Consider the following 17,729-nt stretch of genomic DNA (forward strand, 5'->3'; position numbering starts at 1 on the left):
ACAAAGTTTATCTTCACTAATTTTCTGCTTCCCAGAAGCTCACTGACAGAAGACAAAGAATGGAGAATGGAGAGATCTGACATCAGTTGTTCTCAAAAGATGTGCCCTTCCCTGCTGTCACTTGCTATAGCTTTCAGAAACTCAATTTGTATTCTATACTGACAGCTAAAAGCAGAAACATAGAAATATCTGATCCACACAGATCCCATACTGCAACAAGGATCAGAGCTTTTGGCAGCCCCTTCATCCTTTGAAAGAGCCTGTTGGTGCTAAATTGGAAGAAGGGAGACAAAAAAGTGCAGCCTTGGGAACAACGTGAGGGCTGCATGCTCTAAAATATTTTTAGATCCATTTTTCTGCTCAGGTTCTTTCCCTTTGGAGTAGGTTATAAAAATGTAAATAAATGAATAATAAAATGTCAGTGGCTTTGTTTTTCATTCTTATGGACGGCTTTAGGGAGATAATCTTCAGGACCTAGCTCTGTTCATTTGTATGGAAGGGATGTGAAATTAATGTAGAAGAGACTAGGCCAAAAACATACTCTAATCTCTCCAGATATGCATTTACAGTATTTCCCTGTAGGATAGGAGGGTCAGCAGCTCAAATAGAGTTTAAGGAAAAAAATATTAAAATAGTAACTTTCAAAAATGTAAACTTCCTTCAGACAAGAGTAAGATTTTGAAAGTATGCCTAGGAAGTCTCTGTATGTCTGATGTGAGCCAACATAGTAATTTAAAACATTGCTTGACCTATGAGTTAAAATTGTTCTCGGAGGGTTTGCAAAATTTTGAAATATGAATACACTGAGTGATGGTGACAATTCTGAAATTTACCTGTGGGCTGTGTAAATATCAAAGGTGTCAAAACAGAAAACTCTTTAGCAGACAATACCAATTCTAAATTACAGACATGCAAGAAGTATGTAATAGAAACACAGTTTTTTCTTGCTAAAATTAGGAGTCCAAAGTGTCAGAATGGTGCCCTAGAAGACAAGTGTGTGCAGTACAGTGGAGGCTCCGTCATCACAGATCTGTGGACTCCAGTCTGAAGGCAAATAAAATGAAATTACATGAAGTTGACTTTCCTGACTAATGAGGTCCACAAATCCAGCCTGTTTGGGAGACAAAGAGATGGACACTGAGATAAAAATATGTTGGTATGTTATTGCAAAGTTGAATTTCCCATATGCTTCATTAGTAGATATTGTAACTTTTTCCCCACAAGCTATTTTCCATCAAAACTGGGTAGGAATATTTTGGCTCTGGAAGCCACGTGCCTGAAAGTTTATCCCAAAATATGTCCTTCCTACTGGTGACTGATAGGTTGTGTCTGACTGTGTTACACTGGCTAAAACCTCCCAGAAAAACAGGACTGTATTATTTCAAAGCAAGGGAAATTTCAGATAAGCAAAGATATTTTCTCTATTATCATGATTGATATTCATTGTCATTTAGTAATGCAAAACTATAGATGGGAACATAAAACCCTCAGAATGCAAATTCCTTCGAAATGACAAGGCTTACTGATTCAATATCCTTTCTTTATGGAAAGGTTTTTGAAATGCAAGCTATAACCTCAGGCTTCAAAACAGTCACACTAACTGTGTTTACAGTAAAGTTCTATATACCAACTAGATGACTTAGAATAAATCTTTCTGTTCTGTGCTATTCATGCTTAAAAATTTAGTTATGTGACAACAGTAAAGTACATTGTGGCAAAAAGAACTACTATAAATTCTCCTGGAAAGGTGTCTACAATTTAGACAGCTTTGACGGATTTCAAAATCTTCTTTACCTAAAAATTCCTGCTGTATTCCATGTCTATTAAATGGCAACTACTTTTTGAAATGAAAATCAGCAATAAAGCCAACACAATTCAAGACATGACAAGTCTTTTCTTATTGTCGCCCATGTGTGTACTCCCCTAAGTACTTGGCAAACTAACACTACTTTGAAATATAATATCTTTCTGTTTTCCTTAGAAAATACCTTTGTGTTGATGTCTAAAATCAATTGTGCTGATTTTTCTCTGCTGTATTTTACTTTTCCGTTGTTTATTCACTTGATGTACATATGGGGACCAAGTTTGGCTGTCATGGTGTTTGAGTACTGGTTCCAACTGTAATCCCATTACACGTGTTATAGTGCCAATGCTTGCAGATGATTTGTTTCCCACATAGATGGCTCTAATGCATTTATACGTTTTATTAGAATCCTGTGCTAAATTTATAATAGCCTTGCCTGCTGGTATAATTTTCTCTGTAGACTTATTGCTGTTAGTAATAAAACATGCTTTTGTTCTAGCTTTATAATTACCATGTCATGCATTTCTTCTAGTTAATTCCTAATAGGAACTCTTCCTGATGACTTTATGAAAAGACTAAGCAAAGCACTAAGGAAAATTTCTTTGGGGCTGTAGTAAGTTATTGTCTAGTCTACAAAGAGGTGTGCGACTGCCCGCTGCTGGATGGGATAATGTTACAGGGTGTTTTGTTGGGCTACATTATGATATTGTCAAATCATTTTGACTGTGAGTATTTACTTGAGACTTCAGATCTCCATCGTCCTTCAAACACCCTGTAGGATAAAATTGTGAGGTCTATATGTAATGCTGAGATCTTTTAGTTGCATGTATAATATGTAAAGCTGTTATGATCTCCCAACTTTTTTGTGTTTGCCTTATCTGTTAACTATTATTCTCAGGTACTGGAAATCTATACAATGCCTTGCCCAGTTTGCTCAAAGAGGCCAGCCTCTTTATACTGTCAATATATATATATTTCATAGCAATAATGATAAATTACAATTAATATTTATGGCATCTATATGCTATTGACATTTATGACACCTATAAAATGGATCCTTCAGTTGTCTGAAAGTTATTGGAAAGTTGAAATGATTATAAATAGCCTGAGACTGAACTAAGTCCAACTTTGAAACCTGTTTGAGGTTCATAGGTGCCACTGACTTTCACTAAGAGTAATGGTAATATTCCCGTAGGCCACATTTAGGAACCCTAGTCTCCCTAGGCCCCACTATAATGAATGAAGAAGAGAAACCCACCCAAAAAAGAAATCAGATAAACATTGCCTGGGCTGTTACTCCCAGATGCTTTCCAGGGAAATACACTGAATTTCATTTAATGATACATGGAACATAAGGCTCTCTGGTCTATCCTTAAAATACTAGGACAGGAGGTAGGAAAAGTATAAAATTAAACACCTAGATACACAAACCTTAATGAAGAAGAGATAACAGAAGCAATGTCAAAGAGGACACAAGTCTCAAGTCACTGACTGAAGGGTCACTGAAGGAACCTTTAAGGTGTATCCATGGAAAGGCTCATCCACCACACTGTAACTGATAAGGACCAAAACAAGATCATCATGGGTTGCATGGGGAAGGGCAAATCAATGGGACCTCTGAGGGGTACTGCAAATATAGCTGTTACAAGATGTTTCTGAGGAGGGCCAAATGCAGAGAAAGGAATGGACAGAGGTAGGTCAGGGAGGAACAGACTTGGGAAAAAGAGAGGATGGGAGATAATGTCAGGGATGGCTAGTAGATGAGGAGAGAGCAGTGGCTGTTGTCTACCTGGACTTCAGGAAGCCTTTGACACTGTGTCCCATAAGATCCTCCTAGAGAAGCTGTTGACGTATGGGCTGGAGAGCAGACAGTGAGATGGATTGAAACTGTATGCATGATCAGGCCAGAGAATGGTGATTAACAATGCAATGCCTAGTTGGAAGACGGTAACTAGTGGTGTACCCCAGGGATCAATACTGATTCCAGCCCTGTGTTATATCTTCTTTAATGATCTGGATGATGGGACAAAGTGTACCCTCCGTATGTTTGCAGATCACACACAGCCAGAAGGAGTGGATGTTGATGCCATAGGGTCATGCTGCCATCCCATAGGGTCATGCTGCCATCCAGAGGGACTTCAACAGGTTGGAGAAATAGGTTGACAAGAACCTCAAGGGGAAATGCAAAGTCCTCCACTTGTGGATGGACAACCCCAGGCACCAGTGTATGTTGGGAACGACCCAGCTGGAAAGCAGCTAATGTTAATTAAGCCGCTAATTAAATATTAAATATTAATATTATGACCATGGTGAAAAACTCCTTTCTGCCTTATGTTTAATCCCATTGCACAAAACCCTGATGCTTTTGATCTCTGACAGCAAAGTATTCTGTACACATGTGTTTATTCTAGGATTAAGTTTGAATATCTATCTGAATGTTCTTACTGAATTCTCAGAAAGTCTGAGAAATGTAGACTTTCAATTACTGTACCATTACCCTTTATGCCTGGGAGCATCCATCTGGAAAGCAGTTTGGAAGAGAAGGACCCAGGGGCCCTGATAGACACCAGGTTGAACGTGAGCCAGCGATGGGCCCTTACACCAAAGGTGCCCAATGATATCCTGGGCTGCACCAGGCAAAGCGTGGCTGGCGGCTGATGGGGGGCGATCCTTCCCCTCTGCTCAGCACCGGTGAGGCCACAGCTGAAGGGCTGTGTCCAGTGCTGGGCTCCCCAGTAGGAGAGACATGGGCAGGCTCGAGAGAGTTCTACAACGTGCCGTGCCGTAAAGGTGATGAAGGGCCTGGGGCATCTCTCCTGTGAGGAGAGGCTGAGAGAGCTGGGGCTGTTCAGCCTGGAGAAGAGAAGGACAGGGGATCTTACCAATGTCTATAAATACGTGGAAGGAGGGTGCAAAGAGGACAAAGCCAGGCTCCCTTCAGTGATGCCCAGTGCTAGGACCAGAGGCCATGGGCCCAAACTGAAACTCAGGAGGTTCCCTCTGAACATCAGGAAACACTTTTTTACTGTGAGGGTGACCAAGGACAGGGTGTCCTTGGAGACATTGAAAAGCCATCTGGACATGGTCCTGAGCAACAGATTATAGGTGGCCTTGCTGTAGGAAAGGGCTTGGACTAGATTACCTTCAGAGGTCCCTTCAAACCTCAGTTATTTTGTTATTCTGTAATATAGGGAGGAACAGCTGGGTACAGGTAAGCTGCTGGTTGGTCCACTCATCTTGCCATGCCCTGCCCCTGCTCGTCTTAATCTGTTTTGCCTTCTCATTAAACCCTGTTCTGAACTGTTTTCCTAGGTGAGGGTAACATCCATTCTGCTGGCGGGTGGGTAGTGCCTGTAAAAGCACTGCCTGTTTGTGTTGATCCATGAATGTTCCGTGTTGACTGTGTGGTTTGCATGTGTGTGTGTGTCTGTGCCAGGGATAAATGCTCAGCCTTGCTGGTGCCTGGACCTGGTGTCATGGGGCCACATCAGCCTGGCTCAGGAGGACTGGGATGGAGAAACTCCTTGAGTCCCAGACCCACTATATACAGCAGCATTTTAATATGAGACTGTGTGCTTAAATACTTTTCTGAAAATGGGACTGAAGCCTGGACATCAATATTCCTTTAAAAATCTTATAAAATACTTTACAGTATTATTCTGAGTTTATAGTCAATTTTCTGCTCTTTCTTACCTGTAGTAATTAATCAAACTTTGAAAGTTATCTCTCTACATGCAAACAGAACCTTAAATATTGCCTTAATATTTCATCTTGTCATAACAAAGTCCTTTTTTTCAGTTTTATATGGCATCATTTTGCCGAAGTTGTGTCTTTTCAGACTGTAGCTTCTACAAGCATTTGATGGATGCACTATTTAGGACTAGTTTGCTGAAGTTCTGAGTGAGATAAACTTTGATAATTTGATTTTTTTTTCCCCAAATACATAAAATTTATTGCTGAGCTTGAAAATTAAAATCATCAGGTTTCTAAAGTTTAGTAAAACACTAGGTAGCTCCTTATTAACATGCACTTTTTGCTTTGTCTGGGTAACAAAACAGTTGTATTAGGGTATTATCTCAGTACTCCTATTACTATTTTAAAATAATTTGCACTTTGTTGGAGATCAGCTGTACAGCCTCTCTTTTTTCCATTATAAAGGACTGTATGAACAGCTCAAGTCTGTGTCCTCCAAGGAACTTCTAGTCTGCCTTGAATACTGCATCCTTTTGATGGCTTTCCTTTGAATTTGTGACTACTTTAGTGAGGGTGCCAGGCTCACCACCAGAGTAAGTTTACAATTGGAAATGCACACAAGGAGGCACCAGATCCTGTGGTTAAAAGCAACCACTATGAAAACAGAGGAGAATAATTAAGAATTACCTGAAGAGCTTGTGGAATATGGTGGGTTTAGTACAACAAAGTTATTTCCAATTTAGGAAAACAGTGTGCAGATGTGTTTGTGTTATGGATTTACCCCATGGTAATAAATGTCGCTGCATGGTGCATTCTAATTTATTTAGTTGCAAAGACTGGAAGAATTTTTGGTGTTTTGAAAGGGTTTTGTGTTCACTTTTATTAGTACATCTTAGACAAAGAAGACAAGAGACAAGCTTCAGCATGTACATTTTCATGGAACTGTTGTTTCCATGCAGAAAGACAGTGGACTAAAGTCCATTGTAACAAAGTGGTTTTTTAGTATGTTTTTTTTTATTTTTGAAAACACTTTAGAACCAACATAAAATCTTAACCCCCTTAACAGTCTGCAGACCTACATGCCTCTTTAAATACTTAAAAATGCTGAAGAATTGCTTTGTCAATGTATTTCTCCAGAGCAAGAGAGTGAATTTTACTCTGTGTGTGTAAGGATTGTTTAATTGCTAGCAATAGCTGTTTAGACCGACAATATACCCAGTGATTAATTCATAGGATTGCTAAGGGAAATTTAAGCCACATAAAGGTGTCGAAGATGCAAGGCAAGGTGGACAGTGCACTGTAAAATATTTAACGAATGCTAAAGCAAACTAAATTTAACGAATGCTAAAGCAGAGAACTAAAGAAGGACGCAAAGGTTGAAAAGAATACATTAGCTGCTGAAAAAAACTTATATAAAAATGTTTTGAACCACGAGATATTTTAAAGGGGATGAAAGACTGTCTGCTTCCACTGGGCACATAAACACAGAGAACTGGGTTAATATGTAAGTATGTGTATCACAGGGAACAGAAAAACTTGCATTATCCAGGTAACTTTTAATTAATCTTGCAATTTAAAGAAAGCTTACTTTAGCTGTGAATCATAGATTTCTCTGTGCTAGTCACAAACTTATCCAGAAATTTCTATGTCAAAGTAAAATTGATTCTTCTAAAAAATTACATGTTAATTGACAAACTTTTAGTGGATTATTTTATTATTTTAATAAACCACTGATAGAATTTCTTGCTCTGTTACTCATGGTATTGAATGTTAACTTGATCTCTGTTTACTTGCACAGCTTCCAAACTGTGGACATTCCCTTATAATAAAAGGAAATTTTGCAAAATTCTTTAAACAAATCATACACTGTACAGCTGTTACCTTTCCAAATGAATCTTAATGTGTGAATTACATAAACCTGTCAAATTCTAGTTTTTCTGTCTTATTAACACAAGATCTCTTCTCAGAAAGTATTTGTTTTCCACTACTTCAGGAAAACCATATGACTTTATTGTTCATGTTAATTCCATTATTTGATGAAAAATGTCACAGATTCTTTCATCCAAAGATGAAAATATGTCTACTTTTGCTATGATGTATAAAAACTAATAATATGCTTTTAAAATAATTTCCAGCTGATTTTTTTTAAAATCAGTGGCTAATTTCTCTTAACTATCAGTTTCTTCCATCCCAGTAGGTTTGAAAACAGGGAAGCCATTTGAATAGTGAAGTGTGCTTATGCCTTGATGAAAGCTCTGCCTGCAGCAGTAGCCTCCTTTTCAAACGAACAATTTTCATTCATATACATATACGCTGATAACTGTTTTTGTTTTCAGTATTTTGTTAATTGATCAGCATTATAATGGTAAAGATCTTATTTACATCAACCCCATGCAACACTACAGGCTTGGGGAAGAGCAGTTGGAAAGCTTCCAGGCAGAAAACAACCTGGGGGTGCTGGTTGATGGCCAGCTGAACATGAGCCAGCCGTGTGCCCAGGTGGCCAAGAAGGCCAATAGTATCCTGGCTTGTATCAGTAAGCGTGGCCAGCAGGACAAGGGGAGTGATTGTCCCCCTGTACTCAGCAGTGGTGAGGCCGCACCTCAAACACTGTGTTCAGTTTTGGGCCCCTCACTGCAAGAAAGACACTGAGGTGCTGCAGCATGTCCACAGAAGGGCAACGGAGCTGGTGAAGGGTCTGGAGCACAAGTCTGATGAGGAGCAGCTGAGGGAACTGGGGGTGTTCAGCCTGAAGGAAAGAAGGCTGAGGGAAGACCTTGTCATTCTCTACAACTACCTGAAAGGAGGCTGTAGCGAGGTGGGGGTCAGTCTCTTCTCCCAAGTGAGAAACAATAGGACAAGAGGAAACAGCCTCAAGTTACACCATGAGAGGTTTAGGTTAGATATGAGGAAAAAAAATTCTTCAATTAAAGGGTTGCCAAGCACTGGAACAGGCTGCCCAGGGAGGTGGCTGATTCATCATCCCTGGAGGTATTTAAAAGACATGCAGATGTGGTGCTTATTTAGAAGTGGATTAGGGACATGGTTAAGTAGTGGACTTGCCAGTGCTAGGTTATTGGTTGGACTTTATGATCTTCAAGATATTTTCCAACCTAAATGATTCTGTGACTCTAAGATCATTGTGTTTCTGTTTTTAACATGCAAACTGTAGGTGTTGTTGACCAGGTTTGAACCCAGCTCTGCCATCCTCCTCCTCTGCCTGCCAGGCCTCCTTATGAGAAGCCTGAATCCAGCTTCCCCAGCCCCAAGCTTCCCACTCCCCGTCCCAGCTCTGTGTCCCTTAAAGTAGCCCTATGCCATCCCACAGCAACTAAACCACTCCATGGCAGGTCTTTGCTGGGCCCAGGTCTCTGCAGGACATAAGGCACACCTTGCTGGGGAGGAAGGCTGCTGTCAGGGCCCTGCTAGGCTTGAGCAACCCTGCCCAGCCTCTCCAGGGCTTCCCCCCACCCTGGCCAAGGCCCACGGCCCCATTTCAGCCCAGTCACTGCCCCAGTGACACCGTAAGACACCAATCTGGTGTCAGTGCTACTTCTGCTAGGATATGATACATGGTTGTAGGGGTCCTGTTTTACTGACAGATAAAAGTGCAAGCAAAGAGACATAGTCCTCACTAGCAAGGCTATTGTGTAAAACAGACAAAAGAAGAAGTCTGATGAGTACACAATAAAACAGAAAGCAATAATAACTCTCACAGCGCATCTCCAGGTGGCCTGGATGCACTGGCATCACCAAAAAAACAAGGTTTCAGGTGTTGGTTTGGGGGAATACAAAGAGAGAGCAATAAAGATGTTTATGGAAAACAACTTATTTGCTTGAAGGACATAGGAGAAAGAACAAATGTGGTTTTTGAAAGAAACTTCTGGTAGTTTTAAGGCAGTACCAGAGCTTGTGTTTAGGCAGCAGCAGACAAACTGGTATTTTCAAGTTAGTTCAGGATGTTTCAAAATATTTCTGAGAAGTGAGCAACATCCGAGATTGTTTTTCTGGCAAAGTAGCTGTCTGATCTCCTAAAACCCCAGAGTTTTACTAATGTATACATATTTCTATTGCCAAGAAAATCAGCAGGTAGTTTCCTTCGCACACTGATTATTAAGATTTTGACTGCTTCAGTGTTCATAGTGGCATTAATAATTTAATCAAGCATTTTATATTAACAATGTCAATTACTAGTTTATCCTTTGTATTGGATTGATCTATTATTGTCTACCTAACATTGATATGCATATCATTTTAGGAAGGAAGGGCTATAAATAAGGATTTCTATCCATCTAATTACTTTAATTGATTAGTGCTAAAATAGTTGACCTTTGGTACTCAGTTCTCCCTTCACAGTCAGAATTGATAGCTCACTGTGATGATCATCAGCCATGGGGAAAATAAGTTAAGATTTCAATTAAAAGCATGCAGTGTAGGCTAATCTATGGATCTTACATTAGTAATGCTCCAGACTTTCCTGCTAGAGAATACAAGTCACGTCTGAGCTGAAAAATATTGTATGAAAAGTACCCGAAGAAGTAGGATAGTGAAATATATCTAAAAATTGACAAACAGAAACCATTTAGGAGTCTTAGGGCACTTCTTCATGTGCCTACAAATTACACCTAGTAAGTAGCACTGCTCCTTCAGGCCACAGATATATAGAAAATATCTACAAGATATGTAGAAGCCGCCAATTTCTACAATCTCTCTCTTGGATGGCATGAGAATAGTGATGCTCTCATCTATCTACACTGTCTGGTCTAAGTGATATTTTTCAGACAAAGCTGACCTAAAATTCCTTTGTATTAGACAAACAGGCAGAAAAATTCCACATAATGGTAAAGTGTCAGACACATCTGTGCTCCTAAATAGTGCACAAAACAGAAGTAATAAATATTGAGCTACATGGAATATGCTAAATCATACCGTTTTTTAAAAAATATTATTTGCAGTTAAATTTTCCTTCAATAAGTTCATGAGAAGAGTTTTCAAAGAAGAGTTTTATGTTTTTTACATCTCAGAACCACTTTTCATTACGTGACTGCAGAGACTTTGAAAAAGGTGCAAAGCACTTATTTAACATAATCAGTGTGTTTGAAGCCTGTGCTATGGCAGAAACATACCCTAACTAGCTGAAATCTGTATACTATACTAGCATGCATTGAAAGTGAAAATATTAAGTGTTTTGATAGAAAACAAAAACAATCATCTCAAAACACTTTTAAAATTACTTAACTTTGGACAAATGTTCTTCCATAATTGGAATATATTATTGCTTTTATTTTTTTTGTTATTTGCAGTTGTAAGCAATCTGTAGCTCTAAGTGTTCTATTTTAAAGTATATTTTGTTTGATCTGGTGGATATGTTGGATGCAAAGTGGGAATAATTGAGCATATATTGAGTCACCTATTTGCTGCATTATAAGTATGAAGTGGAAGTAAGACAGAAAAGAGATTGGTTTTTTTCGGTAGGAAGGGAAACAGTGACTAACTCTACAAAACCATCTTTGTATTATTCAAAATAATTCCCCATAAAAATTCATGATATTTAAATCAAGTGTAACAGGATAATATTCCAAAAATACTGATTCATTTGCTAATAGCTGCTGGAAATATTCTTTACTATCCTTCAGTCAATGCTTAAATTCTTCAAAGCACTTTCCCTTTGCTACTTTAAAGGAAAACAAAATATATCCCTAATTTTTTTTATTTTTTTCCATATCTGTCCATAGTATTCTATGTTCTCAAATTTGCTGCCTTATAAGACCAGAACTCTAAGAGAAAAGAAATTCTATGAAGTGAGAGGCTATTTTGGATTTTCAAATTAAATTATTGTGTATCTTCCTTGAATGCCGAACTACTGGAAAGCTCAACAGAATAATTACTGGATTTAAGATTTTTTTTCTTTTGGCCAAAGTCCTGGCAAAAAACTACTTTTCTCCACAAGGAAAGACCATCTTAAATAGATGAATTTTCTCCCTTTTCCATACTACCAAATCTATGGTGAAAAAGGTTGATGAAGACCAACAGCATATTTTCCTTGAGAGCTTCCAGCTTCTATATCATCCCCCACTGCTGCTTTGGGAAACAATACAAATCTCTTGATCTTCACTCCTCCACAGAACAACCAGACATTTTGAGCAGAAAAGACACAAATGAAGCTTGACTGATTTATGATGAGAGGACTAAGACAATGGATAACTGAACAAGTTGAAATGTTGACACCTCAGCTACTCACTTTACTTTTAAAGTCTGTGGCAAAAAAGTAGACATTTACTAAGCATGTCCATCACATCACATATCTTGTTCCTCTTCCTCTTCACTACCTGTAAAGTGAATCCAGCCTCACTAGCTCACATGTAGACATCCAGATTCCAGGTGTTTAAAATGAGTTTTTAAGCCTTGTGAAGGTTTCAGTCTTTTTATTTGGTTTGGTTTTGATGATTGCATATGTTGTTGCATTGCCTGTCATTTTGAGTAAAAATTGGGATATAATAGCATCTTTAAAATAAAATCTCTGACATGTAAACTAAACCACAGACAGTGGGAAGTGTGCAGAGGAGGATCAAATGCAAACCAGTTCTTGAGAAAATCTGCTAGCTTCCACTTTTTTCTCTAGTATTAATCCTAGTTCTCATAAGAGATGTCCTGGATGGACACCTTATCAACTGTTTCCTACTATTCCTGCATATTTCTCTCAGTTTATTGCCAAGCTAAATGTCATCGAGCAGTCTAAAAGGAAACCAATGTGCATGCACAGAACAAGACAGAAAATATACTTCTGTTTAAAAAATTGGGGAGCAACAATGATACAATCCAGTTTACAGAATGAAGGCAGCTATTTTCATAGAAGACTGAATGCTTCCACTGAAACAACATAATTAAAAGTTACAGTGAAAAAAATGGGTTAGCATTCTTCATGACATTTGATTAAACATCCTAGCTAGCAAAAATACACAAATGAAGGTCACATTTGCAAGTATTATAAGATAAACTACATTTTAATTAGATAGTTGAGAAATGTCAATGAGTTAGTAACTGACCAGGAGTCAGTTAAAAAAAAAAGGAACGAAGGAAAACAAAACATCACCCCAAGAGTCAGAATCCTTCATTCTGCATAGCTTTCAAATACTAGAAAGACAGTATGCAAAGAAGTTTTTGGGATAGATTCAGTGAATTTGCTTTGCCATCTTTCTGTTTGAAGAAAGAATGTATTTTGGGAAAATTACATAGTGCCATGGTTGGAGCTATGTTGACGTATGTTGTACCATTTGAAACAAATCTTTCAGATAAAATATAATGGGATAGTATTTGTGGTTTATATCTGTACCCATGGACTGCACCTAAGGAATGTGTATAAGCATATACCATCCTGTGGGAAAAGTTTCCCTTTCACTCAGAGTCAGCTTAGTTCCCTCACAGCACACATGAAAAGTCAAATTTAACCTGACAAACCTATTGTAAATTACAGGAGTAAATATCTTTCAAATGATCTTGAAATTCATATTTTTGCTTTTTTTGAACAGAAAAACCCCTCAGTAATCAGTAGAAGACAGTTTCTCTATTACCTATGGTGCTGCTTTTCCTTATTGTGTTGAAACTGACCAAAGAAAGGCTGAAGAGCAGCGTGCTGGAAATAATAAAAGATGCATGAATAATTTAATGGGTTGACACAGGTTCATTAAAAAGTTACCAAAACTAATTCAAATCATAGTTTGCTGTTGGAAATCACATTTAAGAAAATGTGCACTTGGAATAAAAAAAAATATAGTCTGTCTTAAAACTGTCATACTGTTATTAAAATGACTATAAATCTGGTGGTTCTAGTGCAAAGAACTATGAAGGTTAATCCAAGGTGCTGATTTTATTGTGGCTGTTTCTAGTTGCTTAATATCTTTACCATTTAGGCCTATATATTCCTTATCTATGTCTGCTGGCAGCTGAAAAACCTTTGGATGCTTCATCCCAAATACTTAAGTCATTTCAAAGAATGAGTTTAGGGAAAATATAATTCCATAGTGAAACTCAAGTGCAGCAGTTTTGAGAACTACCCATAGGTCTGATGAAAACTCTCAGGGATTTGAAGGGTAGACTGGTAAAGCTAAAAAACACATTAGAGACATCTAACACCTACTCTCCAGCAGTTTAACTATGTACTTAAATAATGGAAAATAAATTTATTTTCTCAAGTCTCAGAAGTGTAATCCAAACCAAATTAAATGAATAATTTTATTGTAAATAGTAGTCCAATAAAAATATATTCTAATTAAGCCAATGCAACTAGGCAGTACAGAAGTCTAAATCTCTGGAGATGAATGTTCGGATTAGGAAGTAGGTTTTGTTTTAATGTAAGCATGCTTTCTGCTCCAGTTGTCAGCGATATTCATAGGTTACAGGCTTTTAGTAAACAAAACAAGGAATATTTGCTTACGTATAAGTTATTAACTATTTCCAATTATGTCTTACAAGAGAAACTTTACTCGGATACAGCATCCCCATGAGCATGACTCAGCAGCAGAGTCAGGGTGAAATTTCACATTGATCACTAATCCCAGCCAAACAAAACAATTATACCATGAAAGGTCAGAAACCAGTTTGCGTAATACTGCTGTTACTGCAAGACCTTTTCACCATGTACGATGACTTTTGTATCCTTTCCTTCTCTTTCTTCCCAAGGTACTTTACATACATCTGAAAGCATGTTGATTTTTCTGTCCTTTCAAACCCTGGATTTACCACGTGGAACAAGTGCTCCCCATTCAACTAGATAACAAAGTATTTTAAAGGGGTTTTTATTATTATTTTTAAGTGGGAAAAGAACCACAGTTTTATTTCACCAAGCTGTCTGCACATACTATTTCAGCAAAAAGTAGTTGTCAAAACTATTTTGGGGTTGTTGAATCCTATTTACTGGAGTAGGCTATTGTGTCATGTATGCAAAGAAACAGGACAGTCATAGCATAAAATGAGAAATATTACATTAACAAAAACGGCCCTTTGACTCAAACTTGTGCAGACAGAGAGGCTGCATACCACTGGAGATTTCAGTCTATCTAAGAATCAGGATTAATAGTGTTTAATTTCTGATTGTTAATCTCCATTTCTTTGCAAAAAAAGCAATATACAGCTCAGACTTTCTAGCTTGCACAGGAAGCCTTTCTGTCTACCCATCAAGGAAGACTGTTTCATAATTTTCCCAATTAAATGACATAAGAATATATATCTGAATCTTCTCAAGCTAGAATATCTGATATTCTCGGGAACATCATCTAAGGAACTATCTTCTGCTGTCAACAAATGGACTACGTAGTTTAAAAGGTCTTCAGACACTGGAGTTTTACTATTGATATATGTATGGCATATAGTACATTTAATGGCCTAATAATACTATATTTCAGTCACACAGAGTATTTATCACTTGCCGAAAAAGTACTGACATAAAGTTTTCCCAAATTCTGTCCATTGCCATAGGGCAAATAGCACAGAGCTAAAATACCATGCCAGAAATAGAAAACTGCCTGTATCTGCAGAAAATACTCCAGGAACAGTACATTCATTATATATGTGATTGCAATCATGTTTCCTTTTGAAATCCTATTAGGGCTTATGCTGCGCTGTAAAGTTTGGACCAAAGGCAAATCTGCATTTTTTTTATTATAAAGTAAAACTCCTTCCAGTGTGTATTTCTTCTATGTCCATTTGCACACTGAAGGAATGTCTTCCCAACAGCCATCACCACTGTTTCCACTTTTTTCATTTATTTTTTTTTAACTATAGAAATGGATACTGTGAAACAGAATATCTATCACTGTTACAATTATGTATTATATTTATGTATAAAAGTACATACTGGAATAGTTCTGTGACACCATACTTCGCAATTTAGCATTTTCTTCCTGCTTCTTTGCCCGTCTCATGTAGATTATAGACCATTTGTTCTCCTTGAGTTACAAGCAGATTGATATATATTTAAAAGATGGAGAGAAGTGGTGTCTTTTTCTTTGTGGGGTGTCTTGCATCCTTGTTACCAGCTGCAATCTAGCCACATCCCATCTCCATGTGAGGAAAAACAGAACTGTATCCCAATCTGACTGTTTCCAGACTTCCTGCAGCATTTCCATGGACGGTACCAGAAACCCTAGGGATATCAGGGTATCTGAGCTGTGAGGATCTGAGGAGCTCCACAGCACCCAACTAACTGGCTCTTTTTTTGCCACCAGGGCCGTTACATTCACCACCAAACATTTCCATTCTCTGACACAGAATGTGTTAGAGACTTATCCCTTAAATGTATCCATATTCCCTAGGAAATATCTTCCTTCTCTGCTCACAAGAAAGATGTCTGTTCTGCATTAAGAATTTAATGTGATAACTTTAACCACGGACATTTCTACTGCAGCTTATTTATCTGAAATAATTTATATTTGTAAGGCCAAAAATATTTTAAAATGAGATAAATTAGTATTTGGTGAGACCAAAATAAGTCACAAATATAAAAAAATAATTTTTCAAGAAACCTCAATGATCTTGAGATTGTAACCTGAGGGAAAAGAGAACAAAAATGAGTTATTTCATGGGGGTGGATTTTAATATGATTTTTTAAAAGATTTTTTTCAATATTCCCCTGGGATTGGATTTCACTTCTCCTCTATGGAAAATTTTACTTTAAAAGAACTAAAATACATAATACTGCAAAATATATGAAGAATTTATTAAAAGACAATCAAGATATTTTTTGTGAAATCACATTTATATTCCAATGACAATGTTTCAAGAGGTCCTATAAGATATAGTTTCATACTGCATTTCAATTTATCATGACAATGTTGTATTTTCCCTCTCTTTGCAAGCCAGAAAAGATATTATGCTTATGATGTACAAAACAGCATGATGCACATAATAGATTGTTTGTGAGACCAAGATGAAAAATAAACCAGACCTTCCTTATTTATGCTTTTCCCATATGATTGCAAAAATTTGTATTTAAATCCAAATTTGAAATGAGATATGGCATCACCAAATAATCTGTAAATGTATAGTTTGCATAGATGAAAATGGTAATTTTAAAATACTGGTCATCTGCTTTTTCCAAATTCCAGCCTCTTCTAAAAGGCAGAAGAGGTAAACACTTAACATCTGATCAGAGACAATAATCACTGATTATTGTACTGAAATGACCTATTCCAAAACCTGAAAGACTAAACATTCTCCATCACAATCTTCATAAAGTAAAATACATATTTCTCTAATTTTAAACCATTCGAAATATGAAATAGTCTAAATTATATTTACACTTAGAATATTTTTCCAAAAGCTCTCCAGCAAAGCCATGACCTAGTATTTCAGAAATTGTATTTCAATTGAGTATGCTTCTACTCAAAGCTTTTGAACACCCATAGTTTTTCATCGTTCACATTCTGCCAGTTTGAAGAATGTCCAGTTTATAAATATTTATCATCAGTGGAAATGACAGAACAATAATCTTTTTTTCTTGCCAACCACTTTCACTGTCCCCCCAAAAATCAGTTCTTTCTTAAGCACTTGATATACAGTTCAAGCCCCTTCGCTCATCTTTATGAACATACTTTTAAATTTTCTTGTCATGCCCTTTAGACTGTGCTATGTCAAGTACTATTGATTTCAAAAGTTCTGCTTACTTTGTTCCTGCAGCTCCTGAGTGATATTTTTAATCTATTTAATTATTTCTCTTATATTTGGCATTATACAGGGACCAAAAGCTTGGGCACTATTCTGTACTTGTAGACAATGAAATTTTAAGTACAGGCAGAAAAGGGGAAAAAAGGAAGCTACAGAAATAGAAAAGGAGGTGATTTTTGCATATGCATGTTTTTGGCAGACAGGTTTGTGCGTATATGGCTCTTGGGCTTTTTAGCTAGCTCACTTGATTTGCAGAGTACTGTTGAAATAAGGAGCATATTTAACTTTAGCCAGTGTTTCTGTACTGCATATACAAAGTACTGTAAAGCTGTGAAGGAAAGGTGGTGGCTTGGCAGACAGTGATTTGGGGTCATAGAAATAGAATTTTAAATATTGAAAACCCATATTACCAAAAGAATGAAATATAATAACCACCTAATTTTTATATTGTATTGAAATTGCAGGGGAATTTTCTGTCTTAGAGCTCTATGCTTCTGCCTCGTTCTGTTTAGAAGCCGAGACCCTCATGGAGTCCGGGGTGTCTCTGACACCCCTTTTACAGATAAAATTT

The 17,729-nt window shown here is 37.4% G+C and overlaps 1 protein-coding gene across 7 annotated transcripts in view; it reads left to right on the top strand.

Annotated features, from left to right (window-relative positions):
* Positions 1-17,729, top strand: part of CNTN5 (contactin 5) — a 968,197-nt gene that overhangs the window by 677,395 nt on the left and 273,073 nt on the right. The window lies entirely within an intron of this gene.

The sequence above is a fragment of the Falco punctatus genome (genome assembly GCF_963210335.1).
Source record: "Falco punctatus genome assembly, chromosome: 2".
Classification (NCBI taxonomy): Eukaryota; Metazoa; Chordata; class Aves; order Falconiformes; family Falconidae; genus Falco; species Falco punctatus.